The 19,532-nt window shown below is 33.0% G+C and overlaps 1 pseudogene; it reads right to left on the bottom strand.

Moving 5' to 3' along the window:
* Positions 1-518: 518 nt before the first annotated feature.
* Positions 519-19,532, bottom strand: part of LOC123234026 — a 45,973-nt pseudogene continuing 26,959 nt past the window's right edge.

Below are 19,532 nucleotides of genomic sequence, written 5' to 3'. Positions count from 1 at the left end.
TGTGGACTTTCTGGTGGTAGATCTCTCTCTCTCTCTCTCTCTCTCTCTCTCTCTCTCTCTCTCTCTCTCTCTCTCTCTCTCTTGGCTGGGAATGAGGATGCATGACTTTCCATTTTATTCCTTGGAAGTCATGTAGTCTATGAGGTCTTCTCTATGGTTTTTATAATTGTACTTGTAGTACCAAGAAATGATTTCAACAAAATGGTTGTTGAGGGCAATACCAGCACCAGCATGAATCATAGAAGAGAGGATGTTTCTCTTAAAGTCATAGGATACAACCTAGTTCTGTATGTAGCCCAAGATGCGCTTCAAGGATCCCTCTGATACTTACTTTATCACCTCCCTGATATCATCAATTTTGGCAATTTTCTCCTATAGCAAGTCAGACCCACCAGAGTAGGAACACAGAAGGCCATGACTATAAGCTTCCCATTCAGCTTAGGTATGATCTTGACTTCAGCCTAAGCAGCACCTGTGGAAGCAGAGATGATAGTTTGAACAACACCATACCCTTTATGCTACAGCTTACCAGAGGGGCCATTTACCGTCTTCTGGATAGCAATATTTTCATTTTATATGGTCATGAGTCCTTCAACAATGCCAAAGTTGTCATGAAACCTTGGCTAAAGAAGCTAAACAGTTGGTAATGAAGGAAACATCACTGATGATCTTGAGGGAATTCATGAATTTCTTCTGGTTCACTCTAATAAAAAATGTTGGCATATCAGCAGAAGTTACAGAGAGAATGACCTGCTTGGCTCCACCCTTAAAGTGATCCCTAGCCTTTTCCATGGTGGTAAAGATTTCAGTGGGCTCTATAACATACTCTGCTCCAGAATTTCCCTATTTAATATTGGTGGGCTCTTACTCCTAGAAAATGGTAATGCTTTTTCCATCAGTCATCAGTTTTCTATTTTCAGCCTTTACAGTGCCCTTGAACTTGCCATGGGTGGAATTATATTGGAACATATTAACCATGTAGTTGAAGCTGATGAAGGAGTCATTAATGGTCACAATGTCTATTTCACCAGATATGACTACACCAGTGAATTCTAGAAGCAAGCTTGGGAGAATAGCTGAGAAGAGATTTTTTCTTTAAAAAAAGAAAAATATCTATATATTCAAAACTATATCAGCTTTATTTTGTGATGTCAAAGAATTGTAAATTATGGGGATACCAGGTCAATTGGGGAATGTTTGAGAAAGTTTTGGCATTGATGATGATGGAATAATATGGTGCTATAAGAAATTGACAAACAGAATGATTTCAAAAAACTTGGAAAGATTTATGTGAACTAGAGCAAAGTATACAGAAACAAAAGAATATTATACACAGTAATAACAATATTATTCAATGATCAACTATGAATTACTTAGTTATTCTCAGTGATACAATGACATCAGACATTTTCAAAGGACTTATGATAAAAAATACTATCTACCTACATAGAAAAAACTCACGGAATCTGAATATATTAGCATATTTTTAAACTTTCTTTTTCTTTTCATTATGTTTTCTTTTGCTACCTGACTCATATGAAAATATGTTTTGTCTGGCTGCACATGTAAAACCTACATCAAGTTGATTTCCTTCAAAAGGAAGGGGAACAGGAGAAGGGGCAGAATTAGAATTAAAATTTTTGAAATCAAATTTTAAAAATTCTATTTGTAAGCAGTTAGGAAAGAATATGAAGACTGGGGGGAAAGTAAGGAATCATAAGCAAACAAAAAGCCCTGAGCATAAAAAGTTACTACATTGACAAGGAAGTTCAACATGCAAATAATCTTTTGAGTTGTTTTTTTCTTGATGTCTCATTGAGTTGTTATCTTCTACATGCCCAAGCCTAATGTTAAGGCACAATTTTATTCAGTATTTTTTTTGCTTCTTTTATAAATTGCTCAAGTCTTAAAGAAAAATGTAGATTGGATACAACACCAAGAAAAATTCCTAGAAGAATTTAAGAAAAACATAAAAAAAGAAAAAATGATTATTTGTTTTAGGAAATTCCCTGGTTCTGCCAAGAACATGAAAGGTTTTATTTAAATTTTCTACTATATTTTCCCCAATTATATGTAGATACAATTTTTAATAATCACTTTCTGATGTCTTGTGATCCATGTTCTCTCACTCCTTCCTTCCTCTTCCTGTTTCTTGAGATAGCATATAATATGATATTAGTTATACATATGCTATCATGATATAAATTTCCATATTCATCATGTTATAAAAAAAGACAATTATCACTTATATAAGAAAAAAAGCTCATGAAGGAAACAAAGCAAAAACAATGATATATTTCATACTACATAGAGACTATGCCAGTTCCTTCTGTGGTGGATGATAGGCCTTTTCATCATGAGTCCTTTGAAGTTGTCTCAGATTCTGGCATTGTTCATAATAATTAAATCATTCAAAGCTGGTCATCATATAATATTATTTATTATTATATATGTGTATATAATAATATATAATACATAATATAATATTATTACTATGGACAATGTTCTTCTGGTTTTTTCCATTTCACTTTGAATCACCTTATATAAGTATCTGCAGATTTGTTTGTTTCTTATTGTGATCATCTTGTTCATCCTTTTTATATGGCACAATAGTATTCCATTACAATTCCATTACAATCTTATATCATAACTTGTTCAGCCATTCTCTAATTGATGGACATCTCTTCAGTTTCCAATTCTTTACCACTTTCAAAAGAGCTGCTATAAATATTTTTGTACAAGCATGTACTTTCCCCCTATTTTGGATTTCTTTGGAATGCAGACTAGTTGCTGTCAAATGGTATGCAGTTTTATTCCCTTTGGGCATGATTCCAAATTATTCTCCAGAATAGTTGGATCAGTTCTTATCTACTCCAACAGCTTATTATTGTCCTGATTTTTCCATGTACCATCAAATATTTGTCATTTTTGTCATATAAGCCACTATGATGGGTATGAGGTGGTACCTCACAGTCATTTTAATTTGTAATTTTCTAATTAATAGGGATCTGGAGCATTTTTATATGACTAAAGATAGTTTTAATTTCTTCCTCTGAGAACTGTGTTTATATCTTTCAATGATTTATCCATTGAGGAATGACTAATCTTATAAATTTGACTCAGTTATCTATATGAACTATTTTTTTTTCTATATTTTTATGGTTATCACCCTTAATTTCTAAATCACATATACATTTCAACTTTATCTTGATATATGGTGTGAGATGTTCATCTATGCCTAATTTCTACCATACTGTTTCCCAGCAATTTTTGTGAAATACGGAGTTCTTATTATAAAAGCTTGAATCTTTATGACATATTTACTATAATCATTTACTATTGCAGGTATTCTATTGATCCAGTGCTCTATATCTTAGACACTATCATATTGCTTTGATGATTACCACTTTATGATAGAGTTGGCTCCTAAAGCTAGGCCACCTTCTTTCATATTTTTTTCCATTAATTCATTCAGGTAAAAGAATAATGAGAACAGATAATATCCATGCGAAAGGAGTGGTTAACAGTGTTAGATGTTGGACAAGTCAAGAAGAATGAAGTTATGAAATGGCATACACTTTGACAAATTAAGAACTAACTAGAATTTGAGAATGAATTGACATGAGCTTTTTAGTTGGCATGTATACATATGTATTCCCTCTTAGCTGTGAGAGAGATTTATACCATAAATTCATCTTCAAGCTAGGAGGTGGATGTGGGTCATGTCCAGGAGGTTTGACAAGAGAGAATAGAGTCAATTTTAGGGGAAGTAAACTAAGAAGATGATACTGAGCAACAGCAATAATTGGAGCTGTGGATGCTATGTTTTTAGTCCCAGATGAGACTTAACAAAATGAGCTGAAGAGAGAGACAGAGAGGGACCAAATCAAAGAGATATAGAAATAGAGAGAGACATAAAGCCAGAGATAGAGACACAGAGACACAAAGCAGAGGGAGAAACAGAGAAAGTTATGCAGAGATAGCTAAAGCCAAAGAAAAAAACAAAACCTACTCATATTGGAGGCTGACTGCTTCTCAGTTAGCTCCTTACTTTCAATTCCTTAGGTATTATGCTTTTAGCAATATAATATAACCCAAATTAAGGCATCTCTGTCTAAGGACAAGCTTTATTCTAGCAGAGTTGGGTTATATCTAGCATTCATGCTACTCTCTCTTTTTGCATTTCCTCATCTTGATTCATAACATCTGTGGAAACTGATGATTTACTACTTACTTTAGAATATGAGTTATTCTTTCAAAAGAGGGGGAAGTGAATAGTTTTGTTTTTTAAGCAGTCTTCCTCTCAAGAGAGCCATCTACATTTTTAGAGATACAGTGAGTAAAGGAGGGAAAGTGTTGGGGAAAAGGAGGCAAAAGTTATTTTTGTTATTCTGCACACAATGTGTCACTCTTCAAGGAAGCACTGGAGAATCTGATGTATTGAGAACTAACAAAAATGAAATGGGACTTATAGAGCTAAGGCATTCAGCCAGCAGTTACACTTGCTTCAGTGGTGAAAGGAGAGGAGTTTTTTAGGAAGGATTAATTTCCTATGAGAAAGTCATACCTGACATTTGAAAGAAAATAACCTTTCTTCAGACCCAAGATATTGAGCTATCAATGAAGCGAATTTTTATTCCCACAGTTTTCATAACATCACAAATACTGGGGAAATGAGATGTAGGAAAAATGTGATAAAATAATAATAATAACCCAGACACCAATTGGATGACATTATAGATAAAACAATTTATGTTTGTCTAGTCTTTCCTACCTTTATCCCACTCCCCATTTTATAGATAGATTCCAACTGCTATTAGAGGTAAGGGGGAAACACCGTGAATGGAAAAAGAAAACAGTGGTAGGCCAAGGGTCACCATTGCCCACCCCTTCTACAATTGCAGGAAATTGATCATGATTATGTGCATCTGATACTAATGGATGGTCCCTGATCTGTGCCCCAGAAAAGACTATAGGATGAAGTAGGGGTAGGATAGGGGAGGAAAGAAGTAATTCAAGGACCCTGCCAAAAAATGCCAAAATGCCCTGAGGAAGAAATTGCTTCCTCAAGTTAAATCTGGAGATCATTTTAACCTCATATTGTAAAGCAAAAATCAACAGAGTTAAGTAAATAATTCTACGTATGTCCCCAGATCTCAATAGTGTAGATATTAGTAATGTAGTAGTAGTAGAAAAATAGGTACTGGGACCATAATAGGGACTGCATGTTATTTATTTTATGCTTTAGAAAATTAAATATTTTGAGAGTCATCATTACATAATCCCACTTTTGACACATAATGGCTATGTGATATTAGTCAAGATACTTAAACTTTCAGTTTTCTAAGCATCTTTTAAAGACTAAGCTAGAGAGAGTTATGTGTCTACATTGACAGAAGGAATTCTTTCACCTGGGAGTTACTATCATCATGTAAAATAACATGTCCAGTCTCTATCCCCCTAATCCTTATAGAAGTTCTATCAAGTTCTTTACTTCCCTCAAACCTATTCATCTTCCAAACTCCTCTTTTTCTGGAGATATTACCAACTTTATAATCATCCTTCACTGATGATCATATTATCAAATTAGTAGCCAAACATTTTTATTTTTACTCCTATAACCTCTTTCTCCATCACACATGGCTCCTTATTTTCATTTATTCTGCCACAAGCCCAGTTCAAGCTGTCATCATTTCTCTCCTAAAATATTTCAATAGCTTCCTGATTGTCTTACCTTCTTAAGTCTCTTTCTCGTTAATTTATCATCCACATAAATTACCAAGAGTTTTCCTTAAATTGGAGGTCTAACTATATTAAAACTTTCCTTCTGATAAAACTCCAATAGCCACCTCAAGAATGAGCCTCAGTTTGTTTAGCATGTAAAGTCTTTCAGGACCTGGACCCTACCTACTTTTCTAAATTTTTTAATACATTATTCCTCTACACAGACACTAGAATCCAGTCCAACTGGCCTTCCTACTATCAAGTCTTTAAATATTTGGTTTCATTCAAAGCTCAAGGTATCTCTATTTCTATAATTTCCTGATCTCCTCAATTGTTAGGGTCTTCCCTACAAGATTAATTCTAGAAAATTTCTAGAAAAACTTCTAGAAAAATATGTGTACATATTGTCTCTCCTAGGGAGAAGAGACAATTTTCAAGTTCAGGGACTAATTAACTTTTGTTTACATTTCACTGGTGTACCTAAGAAATGCTTATTAATTGATTGATTCATGGTGTCTTGAATATTCAAATGAGCAAATTAATATGTCCATGTGCATATATACATATGTGCATATATCTAACCATAAAACCTTTCCTATCTTTCACTCAATTTTCTCATACCCAAGGTAATGATACTTCTATTCATCTAGTCTCTCATATTAAAAAACTTGAGATTTCCTTTGACTCATTCTTTTATATCTCTACATTATTTCTTACTAGGAGATATTTGAAGAAAGAGAGGTCACTTACACTCAAGGGCAGGATTGCTTAATGGTTTCTTGAAGAGGATGATGTCTGAGTTGAATCTTGAGGAAAGATTACTAATGAGAAAAAAACAAAACTGTCTTGTTTCCTCAAAAACTATTAATACAATGATTAGATAGGTTCTATAAATTCAAAAGTATTAGAAAATATAGGAACCTATGTTAAAATTTAAAGTCAGAAACCTATTGTTTATGTAGAATATGTTCCCTTTATATGTAAACTATTGCTTTTTATTTAGCAAGTTTTATTTTATATCCTTGAAAGTTGATCTAGTAGCACAATGGTCAATGGGGGAAAAAGCTGCTGGTGAGGAAAAAAAATCCTTCCTGAAATAAAAAAGAGCAGATAAAGGAGTAGGGCATGCAACCTGAAATCTTTTCTCAGAGCAGCTATGTATTTTCACCGATGTTTTTTTTTTCTATTCATCTTATTCTATTCATCTCACAATATTTGCTTAATATTATAGATCTTGGAGCACAAAGGGACCTTCATAAGTCATCTTTTTTCAAGTCCTTAATTTTACAAATAAAAATTTTAATTTAGTCATGTTAAGTGACTTACCCAGGGTCACATGGAGAATAAGTAGCATGAATAGAACTGAAATCTTCAGCCCCTGACTAAAAATCTTTCCAGTAAACCTCACTGTCTAAAAGAGACCATTTAACTTATTCTTCTGATGTCCTTCATGACATTTGGCATAGTAACAAGTCTATAGAAGTGATCCAACAAGCACAGATTAAATACAAATAAATAAAATCACTGACTCAAACTATTAGGTTACCCTTAATTAATAACCAGGTACTAACTAACTAACTTAAACAAAGAAAGTTATTTCTCCTCCAAGGGGTTCACAAAGTGTTAAAACAGATGGGAAAGCCAGCTCAAGGAGTAATAGCATAACAAGATATCAAGTTTTATTTTGGGTCCATAAGGTTGACCCAGCAGTGTTAGGGTGGAAAACAAGGCTGGTGGAAAAAAAAATCTGCCCACCATCACAGGAGAATTGGGAGCAGATGAAGGCTTCCTCACAATTGCTTCTCAAATCTACCACCACTTATTAATAGGGAATTAAGCAAATCAAGCAATATGCAAAGTAAAGGGAGTCATAATTTATTATTTATTATTATTATTCATTATTATTAGTTATTATTATTAAAGTCAAAGTGCACTCATAATTTATTCATTTCATAGAGAAAAAGGAAAATAGAGAATAAGATAATGATATATATATATATTATCTCATAGAGATGGTATATATGATAGAGAATGAGATAAAGGCAATTTCTGATTAAAAGAAGTTACAGAGGAATGCAGTTTGACTATGTGGCAGGTGAAAGATGAAATGACTAAGTAAACAAAAATTTGAGCTTCCTAGCATTTCAAGTTATTACACAATTCATAACAATTTTTTAACAAATCAGACCCAGCAGCCATCCTCAGTTTTGACACTGGACCCCAATTGTAGAAGCAGACAGATTTTGCTACTTTAAAAACAATGAATTAGATAAGATCAATTAAATAAAAGGAAATAATACAACATTAGATAAATTGATATCTAACGAATGAAAAGATTAGGGACTTTCCAAGTTGGGAGAGGAAGTATAAACAGGTGCAATTCCCTAAATCAGAAAATTAGGTGTTCCCTTCCCCTCCCCCAAGTATCTGTGAATAATAAAAAACAACAGAGAAAAATAACATTGATCATTATGAACCAGTTTTTATATAGGATATCTGAGTTGCTTGAAAGGTACAATTGTGCAAAAAAATCCTTGCATCAGCCTTTGGATCTGATTGGGTTTCTGGTGAGCATAGCCTAGGTTCTTAGTTAGGGGTCTCTAAGCAATATGTTGATGTGGCTCAGCTTCTAGCCATTCAGAGATAATTTCCAACAATACCATTAGGTTTTCTCACAAGACAAAAAAATGGACTAGACCTAAACAAATAGAAAGGGACCTGAGTTAAACCCAGAATTGAGTCACAAGACGGAGCCAGTGTAGTTCCCTTAATCCCCACCAGCACTTGCTATTCTAATTCCTTCATAGTGCACATATAATATGATATTTGAGTACTCTAATGGGTCTATGATCTCATCAATATGGATATTCCCTTCTTTATCACATTTCACAATTGCATAACTTCTGATCATAAGTAATTTTATTCATATATAAAATAAATTTTCTATAGAGTCAAAGGCATCTTTCTAGATATTTTAATATTTTCTCAGTACCATTGCACCATTTGGACTAATGATTTCTCCGTCTCCCTCTATGATTAGCCTCCCTTTTAGATTATACATTTCTTCAATATTACCTTTTGTGCCAGTTCTTTGACATAAGTCTTTGTTGATAATACATTACAACCTATTCATCTCCATCATATTTCTCCATTTCTCTTTGGATTTTGTCTGAGTCACTGTCCAGGTTTTCCCAAAAGAGTTTTTAATAGACAAAATATCTTTAAAACTCTAACTGAATTCCTTTACCAAACTGCTTAAAATCTATGGATCTCTTTAAATAGAGATTCTTTTTGCTATCATTATTAGGATGCATGTTGGGCTGAACCCTGCTGAATAAACAGTCAGTTTGGCTGGAGAGAGTCAAAGAGATATTTAATCAGAAACAGCAGGCACATAGATTTTTTTTCTTGGAAATTTCTGCCTCAGTGCCAATGTACAAATTCATTAAAAATAAGTCTGATAAATTGTGAATATACTCCATAAGATATCTCAAATACATAAATCACAGACTTTGAAGGTGGAATTGGATTATTTCTCCTAGACCTAAGTGCAGCTTCTCTTGCCCCAGGGAATCTTTTCATCTCCAAACTAAGGGCAGGCACACATGTGCATGTATACACCAGTATGCACCTATATGCGTACACATACACACCATCTGGCTTCTCTGTTGCTCCACCTATAAGGAAAGTGATAAAGAACTGAGAAAAAAATGAAGAGAGGATTCAAAGAGAGGAGGCTCAGAAAGACTTAATTTTTTAACCCTGCTCACTACATGCTTTCTGTTCCTTCCTTGGAAACTTCCCTTTTGCAACCTTTGGGATTGAAGGCAACATTTGTCTGCATTGCAAGCTCATTGCTTGTTCAGAGGACCAAAAACACACACACATGCTTTTCAATAAATAACTCTGTTTTCAACATATACACTAGAAGCTGAAACCTTGGGCTCATCACTTCTTGAGAGTCAATTTCCCAAGACGTTGTTCTTGTTGAAATGAAATAGGGGGCGGGATGAGTAATTCTCTCACTCCCTATTTCAAACAGCTAGAAGGAAATTTAATGTCATTTGTAATTATAGTGTTGAGGATGGCTAAGCAGATTCCTAATAGTCACCTGTACTTGTGATTTTTGAGTTCTGTGTGTTTCACAATTCCCAGTCAGAAAGTATTAAAAGAAAGTTAGCTTTAAAAAGATAAATTCTTGTATCAGCTGAGGATCAATGAAAGATTGTGCAGTAGCCTAAAATACAATAAAGCCTATTCTTCTTCTTTTATTGAATTCTATGCCCAATTCATTGTCCCTTTATTTATTAAAGATGACAATAATTATAAATTTTAAGGTCTTGCCTAAACCTAAATCATTATCATTTCTCCTAAATAGAAATGAATATGACTTTTGTAGCAAGGAGATTTGCAGCAAAAGTCCATATTAATCATGTGGTGTATATTTATGAAATCAAATTATATGCTCCATACACATGAAAAAATAAGTAAGATATTCATCACCTCAAGAAGATTTTTTCTATACCTAAATGTCATTCAGATATACAAAGTATAAAAAATTATTACATTAGCCTAAGAAAGATATAAAAATATGGCTAATTTTGTATTAGGAAGCCAAATACAACCAAGAGATAAAGGAAATATTAAAAATACTTTGATCTTCTCTCTGTAATCCATAGTGTGCATGAGGAAAATGTATACAACAAAGACCCACCGAGAATCATCTATGATAGAGCAACTAACACCTGCATAATACTAGTGTTAATGAGTATTTTGTAGCAAAAAATGGATCATAGCCAATTAAGAATACATCCAGTCAAAATTTTGTGCAATATTAATGCAACACAGAGTTATCAGTCCCAAATTTCTCATTAACAAAGAGGAAGAAAATTGAGGACATGATCAACTATTTAAAAACTTACAGAGACAGAACTAGAACAAACAGATGTCACTTCACAAAGCTATATTTAGGCTCACAATTGCTATATACTTTGGGTTTATTGAATGTAGCCAATGAAGATTTACCTTTGGCTTTATCACAAGGAATGGCCAAGATTCAAGAGCAGAACTAAAAGTTGTCCTTAAGGTGATACCCAGATGAACTGAAACAATGATATGTCTATAAAGAAACAACAAGAAAAAGACTGTGAATCAAGTTTGTTATAGAAAGAAAGGGGCTCATAATAATGATACATGATCAACTTATTGCTATAAGAAATTAAATAAAGGTCATCTTTAAGGATGTCAGACATATCGATCTATGGATATTTTGCGAAGAAGAGATAGAAACTGCAACATATTGCAATTTAGAATTTCTTAATTTCTATTACTCAGAAATACTTGATCAAAGAGTAGAATTGTATATCTCAAGCTACTTATTTTTCATGAATTTAAGAATTCTGTACTAAAAATGCAAATTCAAATATTTCCTTTAGTCAAATACCTGTTGTGATATGCAGAAATGAGCAGCCATTTTCTGTATATCACACTGTACCAATACTTGATCATTATTAGAGACAAAAGTGTTAGATATGATTTCCCAAACATAACACTGACCTTTTCAAATTCAAGAACAATTTTAATAGATGTCAACATGTTTAAAATTCACAACCTCAAATGTATATGGAATGAAATCTCCTAAAAATATAGAAACCTAGCAGAAGAAAATACAAGTATGTTGAAACAGAATGAAATGCTTATAATTTCCATTGTCCTGCCTACTATTAGATTTCTCCCAAAGACTTTTCCCATTTCAGTAAAATACGTTCTATCCAATTACTTTTATTCAGTTATCAAAAGCAATCCATTTATACACATGCATAGTAGTCCATCATACATTAAATATGTGACTAGGATAAAGACATTCCCTAGTACTATTTACACACACACAAATAAGTATATATTATTATATATACACATGTATATCTCATTAAACATAAATATGAGAAAATTAATTTGATAAATATAACATTTCTATGGTACTTTAAATTATATGACAAAGTAGATTTGTTTGTCAAAAAAAGTACAGTCAAATTATTCATAATCCATTACAGTTTATTAGTTTAAGTAAAGGATAAAGGTATGTAAAAACTATTTTTATGCATGATCTAACACGCCTTCCTACATTGCAAAGTATCCATCCAAAATCTTCCTTTAAGACACTCTGACTCTATTTGCCTAATCTGTAAAGATTTAAGAGCTTACTTACTTCTAAGTTATTGAGTTAAATCAAGGAAAAATTAATAGGAAGATATATGGGCAGAAATTGATTTGTGATTGCATCTGACTGGAAAATAATGTATATCACTCAACCCATATAATTGCATGTTATTCCAGTCTATGTCAGTTAGTATTCTCTCTGCTTATTAAAGACTAATCAATGATTTATTAAAAGAGAATAGCCCTGTCAAAGGTAAGTATTGATACTATTATTATGGGAGTCTGTGTTGTCATGAAAATAGGTTATTTCCATTTTTCTCTTCTAATTACTTAAACTAATATTAAATTTAGCAGAACCCTTATTTGCTATCACATGAAAATCTGTTTCTGTAGAATTATCCAAATCTTGGTAAACAAATATGCATTTTGTGAAAACATGAACAAAGATTGTTTCTTCTTTTCAAAGTAAGGCTTTTAAGTTGCACTAAGTAAAAGAATGAAAAACATACTTTATTTTTTAAATTCAAATTAATTTAAAATCCAAAAATGCTTCTTTCCATATGAAGATCTCTCCCATTGTTAAAGCTTTTAAAATTCCAGGGAAATATAAACCATCATTATATGACATTCTAAGACAAAGTCTATGCCTTGGACAAAAGAGATGCTTTTCTGTTTTGACAATCAGGAAAATATTAATTAAGAAGTTACTGCAGGATGCATATTAACTGATGCAAGACTTTTTTGTTGGTTCTTTTTTTAAGCCTAATGGACTTATCTGGTATTCAAGATGTTATAAAGATTCTTGATTTGACTTTAAAGTACAAATGACTCTTACCTATGGAAGTGAATTTGTGCATTGATAAAAGGAATCACATTCTCTATCTAGTCACTGGTTCACATTTGTGGGAGAAAAACTATATGTAGCAATTATTTGGTAAAGCTTTCTTGAAATGATAGTGCTGTGTCATGATATTTTTGTTGCAAAAATAGATTATTTGCATCAATTATTATAGGCTAAACACAAGACCATAATAATTTGGTATAGATTATACCAGTATTTTCATGAAATGTATATTTCTATATTGCTTATGTTGTGGTAGAAGACATGTCAAATATATAGTAAAAAACTCACAGTAAAGTGGAAGATGGCATGCTTTGATCTGCACTTAGACTCCAACATTTCCTTCTTTATCTATGGATAGAATTTTCATCATGAATCCTTGTAGTTCTCTTAGAAACTTGCTTTGCTGATAATAATTTATTTCTTCACAGTTGACCACTGTATATTTTTGTTACTGTTACAGTGTCCTCCTAGTTCTTCTTAGTTCACTTCGCACCATTCCTATAAGGCTTACAAGTGTGTCTGAATTCATTTTGTTATTTCTTAAGGCACAATAGTATTCCATTACAGCCATATACCATAGCTTGTTCAGTGATTCCCCAAGTGATAGACAACTTCTCAGTTTCCAATTATTTGCCAATAAAAAAAGTGCTGCTAAAATGTCCAGTTGGTTCTTTCCCCCTTATCCTTTTGGGATGCAGACCCAGAGGTGGTATTGCTGGGCCAAAACGTATGCATGCTTTTGTGGTCCTTTGAGCATGGTTCCATTTTGCTTTGCAGAATGATTGTATCAGTTCAGTTTCACCAATGTGTATTTGCATTTCAATTTTTTCATATATTCTCCAACATTTATCATTTTCCTTTCTGGTCATGTTAGTGAGATATTATCTCATGCACGTATGTTTTATAAATAAATATTGTTTAAATATGTTTTATAAATCAATTTTTTTAAATTTGTATTTCTCTAATAGTGTTTTGAAGCTTTTTTTCATATGACTGTAGATAGTTTAAATTTCTTCGTCTGATTATTGTCTGTTCACATCCTTTGATCATTTTTCCAATTGGAGAAATGCTTTGCATTCTAATAAATTTTACTCAGTTTTAAAATACTCAAAAAATGAGGCTTTTGTCAGAGAACCTTGCTAAAAATCTCCCCAAAATTTGTTGTTTCCCTTCTAATCTTGCATTGATTATCTTTGTATAAAACCTTTATAATTTAATATAACAAAAATTATCCATCTCATTTTTGTAATGTTCTGTTTATCTTGTTTGGTCATAATTTTTCCCCTAATCAATAAGTCTGTGAAGTGAACTTTTCTATGTTCCCCTAATTTGTTTATGGTATACCCCTTTTTTTCTAGGTTAAGTGTATATTGTATGTACTTTGACTTTTTCCTGGTGTATAGTGGGAGATTTTCATCTATGCCTAGTTTCTGTCATACTGTTTTCTATTTTCTCTGATCTGTGGGTTTATCTAACTACAAGGTGCTACGGACATTAACTGCCATGTGTTGATTATCTAATCTATTCTCTTAATCCACTACTCTATTTCTTAGCCAGTACCAGATTGTTTTTTTAATTAAATTTTTTGTTTTTGTTTTTGTTTTTTTATTTTTGTTTTTGTTTTAAACCCTTGTACTTCGGTGTATTGTCTCATAGGTGGAAGATTGGTAAGGGTGGGCAATGGGGGTCAAGTGACTTGCCCAGGGTCACACAGCTGGGAAGTGTCTGAGGCTGGATTGGAACCTAGGACCTCCTGTCTCTAGGCCTGGCTCTCAATCCACTGAGCTACCCAGCTGTCCCCTTGAACCAGATTGTTTTGATGATTACTTCATTATAGTATAGTTTGAGACTACTATGGCCAGGCCTCCTTCATATTTTTTCATCAATTCCCTTGATATTCTTGGTCTTTTGTTCTTCCCAGTGAATTTTGTTATTATTTTTTCTAGTTGTAAGAAATAATTTTGGGTAGTTTGATTATTATGACACTCAATTTGGAAATACATGTTGGTAGGAACATTGTTTTTACTATATTGACTCAGCCTATCCTCAAGAAATTAAAGTTTTCCCAATTATTTAGATGGCCTTTTATTTGTGTCAATGGGATAGCGTTAGTTGCTGGGTTTGTCTGGGTAGGTATATCCTGAAAAATTTTGTATTGTCTCAATTTTTTTGAGTGGAATTTCCTTTTCTATCTCTTGCTGTTTTTGGACCTTGTAATAGAAATACTGATGATTTTTGTGGTTTCATTTTGTATTCTGTGACTTTGCTGAAGTTGTTAATTATTTCTGTTAGTTTTTTGGTTGATTTTCTTGGGTTGTCTAGAGATACCATAATATCATTTGCAAAGTGAGTTTCTTCATTGCCTATTCTAATGCCTTCAATTCTTTTTTCTGCTCTTCTCATTGTAGCTAGGATTTCTGGTATAATGTTAAATTAATAGTGGTGATTATGGGCATGCTCGCTTTACCCCTAATTTATTGTGAAGAGTTTTAGTTTGTCTCCTTTACAGATAATGCTTGCTGATCAATTTAGATAGATGTCACTTATCATTTTAATGAAGATTCCATTTATTCCAATATTTTCTAATTTTTATAAGAAATGAGCATTGATGTTTCTTTGGAATCTAATGAAATAATCATATGGTTTCGTTTGGTTTTGTTACTGATATGGTCAATTGTTATGATAGTTTTCCCTAATATTGAGCCATTCCTGAATTCTTGGTATAAAATAATCATGATTGTGGTGTTTGATTCTTGTGATATAATGCTGTATTCTTGCTAGCATTTTATATAAACTTTTTCATCAGTTTTCATTAGGGATATTGGTCTATAGTTTTCTTTCTTTGATTTAGCTCTCCTGGATTTAGGTATTAGTACATTTTTGTGTCATAAAAAGAGTTTTGAGGGATGCTCTCTTCCCCTATTTTTCCAAATAGTTCATGTAGTATTGGAGTTACTTGTTCTTTGAATGTTTGATACAAATCTCTTGTGATCCATTTGACACTGGGGCCTTTTTCTTATGGAGTACTTTGATGTTATACTTCTATTAGGAAATATGGTTAAGTCCTTCAATTGTTTGGACTGTCTGAATTTGCATATGAAATGACAAGGAGTATGAACAGGCTGGTATAATACAAATATCTCTCTAGGACCTAGCTTATCTTTCTGCATTTTTCCCTACCTATTCATCTCAGTGGAAGAAGATAAGAAACCCAAGTTTCTGAAACTGGGAAACTTCAAATCTCAGGGGTCTTTGGTCATTATTATGATATTAACATTCAGAGATTAAAAATTGTGAGCTGTATTTCATGGGATGCACATTTTTAGTGAGGATGAGATCTTTGATGAAGGTTTCTAAGCCCTAGGGATAAGAATAGAGGTTCAAATGAAAGACAATGCTTAAAATATGATAGTATTTCTTTGTTGTTGTTTTAAAGATTTTGGTGCTCTGTTATTGAGCATCTTCTGTTTGAGAGAGAAGAGTCCTCAGTAGCCAAGATTCTGAGAGAATAAGATGGGAGTACCTAAGTAGAGGTTTATTTGTTTTCATTGTTTTCTGAATTTCCAATCACTGATTTTTTTTTTGCTTTCCCTTCCTAAAGAACATGGGAGAAACATATGGAATTCTAGTTAAAAATATTAGGGAGAAACAAAATAAAAGCAAAACAAAAGTCATGTCACTACCCATTTTTCTCTGAATAAAAGATAGTCATGGGTATCATTTTAGTCAAGAGCTAGAAACACTGAGGAGTAAGGCCACTGGAAGTATCATTTCAGCCAGACATTGTTCTTCTATAGTTAAAGATGGATGTGGCACCATGAGATACTTCTTTCCTGGATATTGTTCCACTGATTGCTTTGTTGGGTCCTATAACCTCTTGTTGCTGAGAATTGTGATTTCAATGATTGAAGGAAATCACAACTAGTAAATACCCTCTACTAATGAGATCAGCAATTTTTTAAAGATTTGCAATTTTAAAGCATTGTCTAGAGCAATGGAGTCAAATTCAAATAGAAATGGATCTCTGCCAGCTGTGTATTGATTTGAAAATCAAAAAGTCATGTTACCTGTCACACACACATATAGTTAAATATTTATAAATAAATAACTATACATATATAGTTAAATATTTCCTTAATGGCTTTTTATCTACCCCCCCACCCACTTTGGAGATTTTGTCACTTGTATGCAGTAGGGAACCTGAGGTTTTTGATGCTTCTGTTATAGGAAACTGAAAGTTTGTTACTTCCTCATCATCCCATAACTAATTTGAACCAGAATAAGAACTTGATCCCAGGACTTCACAACTCTATGTCAGCTTATTTTCCATGATGCCATGATGTTTTAAAAGTTTAATAACAATGCAAAAATATCCTTTTAAAGATTGTGTACTCATGGGGAATGCCATTTAATTTCTACATTGGATAGGTGTGACTTGTTCCAATTCTGGAGCTTATCTCTGTCATTAGTTCATAACTAATTTATCAGTACATATGGAGCTAAATTTAGTTGTCCTGGCCTATTCAACTATAAGAACTTGGGCTGTTGTTTAGCTGCCAATAGATGGTTTTTTTTTACTTCCATATTGGCTGGAACAGATATTGCTGTCCCAGTCCATATGAGTACCCTGAACAAACCCATGTTTTGAAAGGATATTTTATTTTTTTTATTTATTTATTATGTTTTATAATGAAACTAATCTTTAGGGCTTGAACCACAAAAGTAAAAGGCAGGAGAAAGACATGGAAGGTGAGGTAAAGGAATGTAGCATTGTACTTTACTACATAATCTCCTTCATTAGATATCATTATCCCTTTTGGGTAATATAGCATTTCTTATACTGGGGTATAACATTTTATTTTCTATTTTGCTTATACTGCAACATTTCTCAGCAAAGATATATTCCTATTCTTCTTTTTTCATAAGTGAACACAGAGGAGCCAAAATAGTTTGGAAATAAGTTTGTGAAATGTTTGACTAATTGATTATTGCCTGATGACCTGAAAGAAACCTGCAGTGTCTTTACTATGGCCTGTGGCTATATTTTCTCAGTAACTCCAGGGTCAGGGCAAAGTTAATCACTTGCAGGCTGTACTGACACTGAAATCAAATGACAGAAAAAACCCCATGGGTTTCCCAATTTAAGAAAAGGATATTACAACTCTTAGTATTTACTATTGAACCACCAACTGATGTAGCTTTGTGCATGGAGAAGAGAGAGAATAGATTTCAAGCATTGTATGATTTTCAACATCTGCTTGGCAAAGTTTTTTTTCCCCAATTTTTGCATATAAACCAAATCATTGTTGATAAGCTCTGAGTGGGCCCCATATTCTCCAATATAATCTCTGATTTATTTAGATTTAGAACTAGCTCTATCTGACCTAAGATTTTGACTGGAGTAAGACTTTCTACCTTGGATATATATTAGCTGCATGATTCTGGGTAAGTTTTTAAATCTTTTTATTACTTCAAGAATCTCTCTACTATTAGTTGCAGAAGAATTGTCATCTCTCTAGACCTTGTTCCTCAACTCCACTTCTTCCCCCAACTCCCAGGGCTTAAGCTATACTAAAGGAGAGACAATATAATGGAATGAAAAATATTCTATACTTGGAATTAAAGGACCAGATTTCTAGTCTTGTCCTTGGAATGAACTAGTTCTGTGACCATATACAAAACACTTCACTTTTCTAAATCTGTTTCCTGATAAGTGAAATTAAAGCTTTGCATTGGCTTATTTCTCAGGTACAATCATTGCTTTTTGCTGCAAGTAAAAGAGATTGGACGGAGAATTTGAAGACTTCCTCAATCTACTGTATATTCCATCTCCCCTTTCCATGCCTTTGCACTGGATGTCTCCTATCCTAAAAATGTTTTGCTTCAGAGTTTCCCCTCCTTTTCTTACAGACTCAGATCAAATTTATCTTCTGTACCTTCCAGGTGCTAATGATTTCTCCTTTCAAATTACTTCCATCTATTCTGTATACATCTTGTGTGTACTTAGTAATATATATATATATATATATATAATATTTGCTCCATTAGAATTTATGCTCTTTGAGAATAAGTACTGTCTTTTAGTTTTTTTGTATCCCCAGCACTTAATACAGTGCTCAGCATATAGGAAAAGCTTAAAAATAAATTTTCATTTGTTTGTTTTTTTGCTGATTGACTTTATTACTGTCATTCTTGCTGTTTTAAATTTAGAGAATTAATGGTCAAATACTGTCATGGTCCTTATGATCGTCCTGACATGGCCTCTTGAAGAGATATATTAGAAATGATATACATAAAAATACTGCTGACCCTTCAACATGTTAAACTATTCCCAGGTGACCATAGAGTGAACATTCACATCCTTGATTTTACCTTTTCCAGAGCCTTTTACTTCTCAGTGAGAACTGTCAAGTACCTTGATTCTCACATTGCTTTACCACCTCCCTCACCTAAAAATACATCTAAAGAGAATGATTAGGCATATTAGATTCCTACCATTGATTGCTAAATACCATGCTGCTTTCTAAGCATGAGGTATAAAGAGAGCTATAAACTATACATGTTATACTCAGAGGGACAATTTTCTCCTTTTTTCCCCTAGATTTGTACACAGTCATTACGAGACAGGATATTGCAGTGTGGGAGGAAAAGAAGAAGAAGAAAAAAACTAAACAAGAGAACAAATCTCTCTGCCTTGTGTTTCATTTTACTTTCATAAAAGAAAAATATAAAGGTATCTTTCCCCCATTTAGCAGGCATCACAGTGTACAAAAGATGAGCACAGGAAACTTGTGGCTTACCATTA

The sequence above is a fragment of the Gracilinanus agilis genome, chromosome 2, assembly GCF_016433145.1.
Source record: "Gracilinanus agilis isolate LMUSP501 chromosome 2, AgileGrace, whole genome shotgun sequence".
In the NCBI taxonomy this organism is placed as follows: Eukaryota; Metazoa; Chordata; class Mammalia; order Didelphimorphia; family Didelphidae; genus Gracilinanus; species Gracilinanus agilis.
The sequence above is the reverse complement of the archived record's forward strand: the minus strand, read 5'-3'. Positions and strand labels throughout refer to the sequence as shown.